The following is a 7,322-nucleotide window of genomic DNA, read 5'->3' as shown; positions in this document are numbered from 1 at the left end:
TCATCCTAAAGCATCTACCCTTGGATTCCCAACAAGTAGCAAATTGACCCTTTGTCAAGCTCTGCCTGTCTTTGTAACTGTTACTTGGTTAGACCAAATCTCTTGATGCCAGGCCCTTTGCCATTTGAAAAGATAGAAAATACTTTGCTGTTTGATTTTAGTTAATATTTAATTACTGTGTTTAGGAGAACTCCAAATCTCTAAAATCTAGGGATGCAAGTGATTAACCAGCTAAATGGTTTAAGGCAGGTCCTTTTATAGCCAGCATCAGAATTACAGGTCAGTTAAACTAATTAACATTTTTTTTTATCAGTAGAGGCCCAAAGTCCCAGTAAAATGCTTTGTCTAAACTGCTACTCAGCTGCCTGCCACCTGCTTACTGATAGCACTGATAGCATCTCCTGCAAACAGTGCGGTTTAGCATGATTTTGATCTAGAAACGGGGAAGAAGTTTTACGTAGGCTGTGTTAGGTTTAATTCACTTATAACGATTAGTAGTGATATTTAGCACAGTAATGAGGAAGTTAACCAACAAAGAGTGTTAAAGTAGACACATTCTGCAAACCAACAACTTGGCACTGTTGTGGTGTGACGGTGTAGGTTCTCTGTAGATGACATCATGCAGCGGTGGTAAACTCTCCTTGGGGGGCAAGAATTGATTTCTGCATAGAGAAACTATTATACATTTTAAATTATACTTCTTGCCAATATTTATACTGTATTTGGCAGTGTGGCTGTTCAGGGATCCCACTGCCCTTCCAGTAGCCACATGGAATGCATCAGCAGGAACAGCACGCATTCCTGCCTTTCCCGTGCCAACGAGGAAAGGCTGAGGTAGGGAGAGGAGCAGTAAGAACCCAGAGCAGAGCAGGCATCAGTGACAGCAGAACGACACTATGTCAGAAGCAGAATAAAGGAGGAGCTGGGGTGGAGGAGGGTTGCAAAAAATGCTTGCAGAGAGAGCAGCAAACCGTTCCCAGGCTAGAGCAGTTTAAATATGGCAGTATGGGCAAATAGCATGCATAGAAGCGAATCAGCTGGCAATCAGCTGATGAGGGCTTGTGTGAGATCAACTGATCTCAATTATATGGCAGCGCTTGACACGTAGCTTGCCTGAACTAATGGTATACACTTGATTTTTAAAAGTTTATTTGACCAGGAGTCCAGGTATGCATTTATAAAAATGATAGTTTAACCAACTAATGACTCTTGTGCCGGCTAATTTGAAATCAGTCTTTGACCATTTAGCTGGCTAACTGCACATATCCTTATTTAAACTCATTTACAATATTATCCAAATGTGATACTTTTGATGTTGGCTAATGTTTGTTGTCCTCAGCAGCAAATGAGATGTGTTGTACATTCAGAATTGCCTTACTAGACCGTCACTGACATGTCAACATTAACTGTTAAGTGGATGTTGATGCCACTTAGCTAGTGTTATACAATAGCAACTTTAACGTTTTATTAAGATCATTGATAGCAGTGTGCATTTGTAAATTTGCTTTCAAGTAACATTACAGCTACTTAACATGATCAGCACATCACATAATTTATCAGTATTAAAATGTTTTCACAGACATTTGAGCATATGTTAGCATTCTACACGATTGTTGATGGGTTGAATTGTGAGTGTGTTTATTAACAGAGTCAAATCCAAAGATCAAAGATATTTTCATAATTAATCTTTGGTTTAGCAAACGACATGAAAAATTCTCCTGGATTTTTGTGAATGTTTTGAGTCACTATTGCAGATACCCCTCTAACATACCCTTTAACCACATTGAAGTAACAAAATTAAGTTAATGGCTGTCTGAAAATACTTGGCCTGGACAGAGGTTTGTCTAACTGGAAGTAGCCCTCCACCGGCTGCTAAGGAGGGGAGGGCGGGTCAGGGTCAGTGATTGGTGGACCAATCAAAGAGCCAACAAAGGGTCAATTGTCAATCCTGCTCTTAGTGTTAGATTATGATTGTTCCTATTAGCCTCATTATTACTATCATCCTCATTATTAGTATCATTATCAATACATGTTTAATCCAGTGACATGAGTAAATATATATATGTAAATATATATATCTGTATACAAGCAAGCCAGAAAGAATCACCTATCGAGCTTTTTCACAATGTCTGTGCAGCTTTGCATTGAAATATACAAAAAGACAAGACTTGAACGACAACAGCAACAGAGACAATTTTGCTGCAAAATAACTGGTACTGCATGGAGCCGCGGCAACAGAAGTAGCGCAACTCATGAAGGGAAGGAAGGATTGATTGAAGGAACAAGGAACGTGGAATGATGTGTATAGAAATGTATGTTGTGGACTGGTGGGGAGGGAGCATTGCCATTTATTTCAAACTTTTTTTGTGTGTGTGTTTTTATATAAGATTATTTAATACTGGAAAGATATTGTTATTATAATTATTTTAAGTTTTAAAGAAGTGTCAAAAGAGAATGAGTTTGACTGGAGCGTCTGTACTCCCAAATCTGTCAAAGTGTTGATCTGGGTTGAAAACGTAGCGTACAGCTAGTTCCACTGAGCTTATTCTTGGATTAATTAAGCAAATCGTGTTTTTTAAATTTAGTGCATCATGGCTGATTGGTTGGTGACTATGAAGGTAAAAGACTTGGCTGTGTCCGGAAGCATACTGAATATTTACACTATTCATACTAAGAGTGGCATCAAGCTGAGAATGTTGTATGTTTTGATTTTATAGTATTCAATTTTTGTATGCAAGAAATCCCCAGGAGTAGAGGAGGTAAGGCTGGCCACACACTAGATGGGTTTCAGATCTTCAACAATTTCCAAAATACAGGACACCACAAGCATAAGGAAAGTTTAAAATGGGTTTTCATCTTAAAATCATCTGGAGGAAACAAAGTTCCAGCAAAACATGTAGTTTGAAGAAGAACATTGTTTGACCGGCATGTGGCCTTCATCAGGACCCTGATGAGCCAATAGTTTTCAATATGAGGTCAGGACAGCATAAAATAAGTTAAAGGTCAAATAAAAACCTGGTCATTTGGTGAGATTCATGCTGAAATCAACATTATGCTTGAAAAATCCTTAAAATGTAAATCTGCACACAATTATTCTTAAACATGCATGGCTATGTTAAACTGTGCTTCAACCATCCTCGGGCACAGGTGGCGTCCTCGGTCTCTGGCACCTGTATTTTGGGGGTCGTGGGCAGAAAAGTTTGGGTACCCCCTGCTCTAAACTACAAGTGTTGCTGGAGCTTTCTGTTTCCTCCGTGACTTAATTTAACCCCTGTGCACCTTGAGCGGTTGAAGTTGTAACAGAAATACCTACTTCATGTTATAATCGTCTGAACGTGCATATTAGATGACTAAGCCTTACTATGAAACCATACAGCTGCTTTGTAGTAATGATTTCACTGTGTTGAATGCACATACACAACATCTCACACAAATGCATGATCAAATGTGACTGGGGATATATGACGTTTTTTTTTTTGTTTTTTTTTTTGTTTTTTTTATATATCAGATATGCCAATATTTCAAAACTCATTCTCGTACATTTTGCCAATATATTGGCAGGAATGTTCTTATCTGCTATATTTAATTCTCTAAGCTATCATATGCCAGTACCGATATCATGCCAATGATACTGTACGCACTTTAATGTGATTTCAGTAGAGAAACAAACATGAGGGACGATCGTAATCCTCAGCTGGCTGCCCTGGTGAGCGTTATGGTTGCTGTAAAATCAAACAAGGAAAAGAATACGGGTGAAGGTATAGTTGTGTTTAAGTTTGTAAGCCATAAAAGTATATAATATCCGATTGGTGACATCACTTGGTCTGCTTCCATCATTGTGAGTAGATGTCAAACATATTTAAAATTTACAATTCGAGGTTGTGGAGGCACTAGTGCAGTAGTAGGCAACCCTCCAATCATCGAGGAGGGGAAATCTGGCCTAAAGTCAGGCTTAAAGCTGTGCAGTGTGTGATCATTTTAAGACATATTTTTAAAGTTTGGAACAGGAGCACACTGGCTGAACAATATTATCAATATGACATCAGTATACGCAGATATTGGCTTAAAAGTTTAGCTATGTCAGCAGCTTTAAGATTTCTGCACACATTTACAGTTGGCTATAAATATCAGCCATATGTACAATACGTTTGTGGAGTTTACGGGTGGGCAGACAGACCTACACCAGCTGAAGGCTTTTCTTTGTTTATCTTCATTCTTTAAACTTTAAATATGTTTTAAGAACTGAAGTTTAGGTCTGAACTACATTTATATATCAGTATCATCCAAAATGAATTTGTAAATATTTGCATATCTGAAAAAAAATTGATAGTTGTGCATCCCTAAAACTGCCCCAAATGCATTGTTGCCCTAAGAGTACACAAGCAGAGTTCACTGGCCAGCCAACAGGCTGTGTATGAATAGAAGTAACCTGACTGTAATACCTCAAATAACTACTTAGCTGTGTTAATACCAAATGTAAGTTTATTATTGTTGACTTTTATTTATGAAGCGAAGATCACACTAGCTTGTTGCTCAGATCAGGCCAGAAATCTATGAACAACAAAGTCATTTCATACGGAGATGACAGGCTTCTAAATAAGGTGGGATGGAGTATTAACCATCAGCTTAGCATGCAGTATGTACTACTTGAATATGGAGTAGTGTTGTATGCAGTTTTGGACACAGCCTTGATCTTAAAATGTACTTTAAACATGAAATGTAAATCTGCAAGAATAATGGCAGGTAAGGCTTTGCTCATATTAAAGCTGTTTTGAAAAATGAATTAATACTCTCTTTGTGCAAAATATAAATCTGGGAAATGAACACCAACATGTCCATGCTTTGGCTCTTAATGAAACAAAACCAGATTTCAATTCATATATACTTAGTTTTGCAGCATCAAGATGTTGCAGAGACTCAACCAGAACCTCCTTTAATTTGAGCTCAGCCTTAAGTCACCAGTAACAACACATTTGGATAAATCTTGGTAACAGACTTCATTACCAATGTTTGACTCCTCTGTAACTTCATCAGATAGCTTTGCAGTTAGATCATTTTTATAGCTTGTAGACCTTTAAGCTAGTCAGCTACAATGAACTGAAATGTTTGAAAGATGGTGATCATGAATTTGCTGGTAATAAATCAATCACTTGTTTGTCATCTTAACGTCTGGTTACTGACTTTGAGAGCTGAATATTTTAAAGTGTGTTTGCGAGATGCCCTGGAAACGAGGGCCTGGAAATTAATAGCTCAAACATCTGAGGTGTATGTTTACATGGTATCATCCTATTACTCCATGATGTTAGGCGTTAGCTTTCTGCCTGCTAAAGTGTCATCTTTTGCTGCATCTTTATTAGACACTGCAAACAAAAAGTCATTTTGGATGGAAAGAAAAAAGCTAGTGAACATGGTTGATAATATTAACATACCTTTATTTGTCATTAAAAGAACCCTAATCCTTGTAATCAATATCAGTGATTGCATTTCAATATCAGTGAAAGAACTTCCTCCACCTGAGGGGACATGGTTGGAAAATAATAAAAAAATTAAGCTTCTAGTAGTTATGCTCACACGTTTCTGCTTGGTAGGTAAATCTTGCAAGCTCTCATGAAAGTCTCTTGCAATCACTAGGAAGTATTGTATGTGCAATAGGGAGTTTCTCCCATTCTGTCTCAGTGCCAATTCACACTGCCATTTGAAGCCCAAAAGCTATGCTCCAGTGATGTTTTTTCTTTTAATATGAACATCACAGAGGTGTAATTTAGGGACAAAGTGATGCAAACTCTGTGCCATCTTTGGAAGTAGTAACAGATGTGTTACAGTGGTAGAAATGGGATCAGCTGGGGCACAAATGGCCGAATAGTTGATTAAGCCTGCACATGGGCAGCCCAGGTTCTTGTCTGGCCTGTGGCACCTTTCCAGTGTGTCATTCCTCAGTCTCTCACCTGTGTTTCTAACTTGACTCTACCTACTGTATCTAAAAGCCCAAAAACACAACAAAAGTGGGATCAGCTGAGCCAACAGCAGAGCACAGCCCTGTGTTTGTGTGTATGTGGAGCTCCTGCTGTAGCATGCTCCCTCGCAGTTCCGCAATGGTAATATGAATTAACAACATATAATTTAAATATGTTAGAAGTGAAATGGTTACTGAGTTTAACTGAAATAAAATTCCGCCACAGCTATCATAACTTTCAACTGTTTGCAGTAACAGTTCTTTAATATCAAGGTAAAAGATGTTCAGACAGCATGCTGCTGTGTTTTGTTTACTAAGGTGAATGGGGAAAAAAAAAATCCACAGGTCGACTGAGGATTTAAAGAAATAGGTCAGGGAGGAGGAAGCATCACTGTCTCTCTGCTCTGTGCTTTCGTATGCATCATTTACTGTCATAGTGCAGAGCACAGACACAGACCAGCAAGTGGGCTGGAGGAGCTCTTTAGAAACAGGCTAATCAGTTCATAATCTTAAAAACAGGGCTGAAAGATTTTTAATATCTGTTTATAATATTTTAACTATTGCAAATTTAGTATGAACTGGTGTTTTAAAGGGACTGGTCATTTGTATGTCATTCTCATTTTAATTAAGAAACTAAGCGTGCGAAACTAAGAAAATGCAAACTTCTAAAAAATGATGATTATTTGCATAACAGAGCATAACATCTCTGCTGCAAAAACATTGCATTAAAAGTGGTATTTTGACACATTTCAGGTAGAAGAAATACTGCACCATATTCGATATATAAACTGCAGTAGGCTATATCGCAGTCTAATCAAAATTTTGATTGATAACGCTGCCTTACTCAAAACAAATCAGCATTTTGTATCAAATTGAGCAATGCAGCAACTTTTTACACTAGAATATTAAAAATCTACAACTGTAGGAGTAGCATGCACTCACCGGCTGTAGCTGCTACTCATCTGCTCGTAGCAGCACTCCCAAACTCTGTAGCAAATCCTGTTAGTTAAAAATATAAATCCAGTGTTGAAATTGACAGTATAAAAGCTGTTTAGCTCACTGAACGAGGTGACCAACAGATATATTATCATGTGTTCAAGTTTCAATAGTTGTATCAATAAGTAATCAGACTGCATAAGATAAGGAGCTCTGGAAAAATGTACACCTGTTTTTCTTTGGAAACATTGGTATTTTTCTGTCATATTAAATGTAGAAATAACAGATGTGTCATTAAAAGCATGTAGTATCAGTACTTTTGGAATATTTTCAGCAGATTGTAATAATACTGTCATAGTACTAATCATAGTGATGTCTTAAGGCAGAATGATGGCAAAGCTTTAAGGAAATTCAATCTGAGAACACTGGCAGC

The 7,322-nt window shown here is 37.7% G+C and overlaps 1 protein-coding gene across 6 annotated transcripts in view; it reads left to right on the top strand.

Annotated features, from left to right (window-relative positions):
• The window catches only part of raph1a (Ras association (RalGDS/AF-6) and pleckstrin homology domains 1a), a 143,285-nt gene extending 138,125 nt beyond the window's left edge, over positions 1 to 5,160 (top strand). For all 6 annotated transcript variants that reach the window (XM_041806244.1, XM_041806242.1, XM_041806243.1 and 3 more), the window contains one exon: positions 1 to 5,160. This exon is cut by the window's left edge and continues 2,480 nt beyond it. The gene's annotated coding sequence lies outside the window, so the exon portion shown is untranslated.
• Positions 5,161 to 7,322: the final 2,162 nt, after the last annotated feature.

The sequence above is a fragment of the Cheilinus undulatus genome, linkage group 15 (assembly GCF_018320785.1).
Source record: "Cheilinus undulatus linkage group 15, ASM1832078v1, whole genome shotgun sequence".
Classification (NCBI taxonomy): domain Eukaryota; kingdom Metazoa; phylum Chordata; class Actinopteri; order Labriformes; family Labridae; genus Cheilinus; species Cheilinus undulatus.
This window is presented reverse-complemented; position numbering and strand designations above follow the sequence as displayed.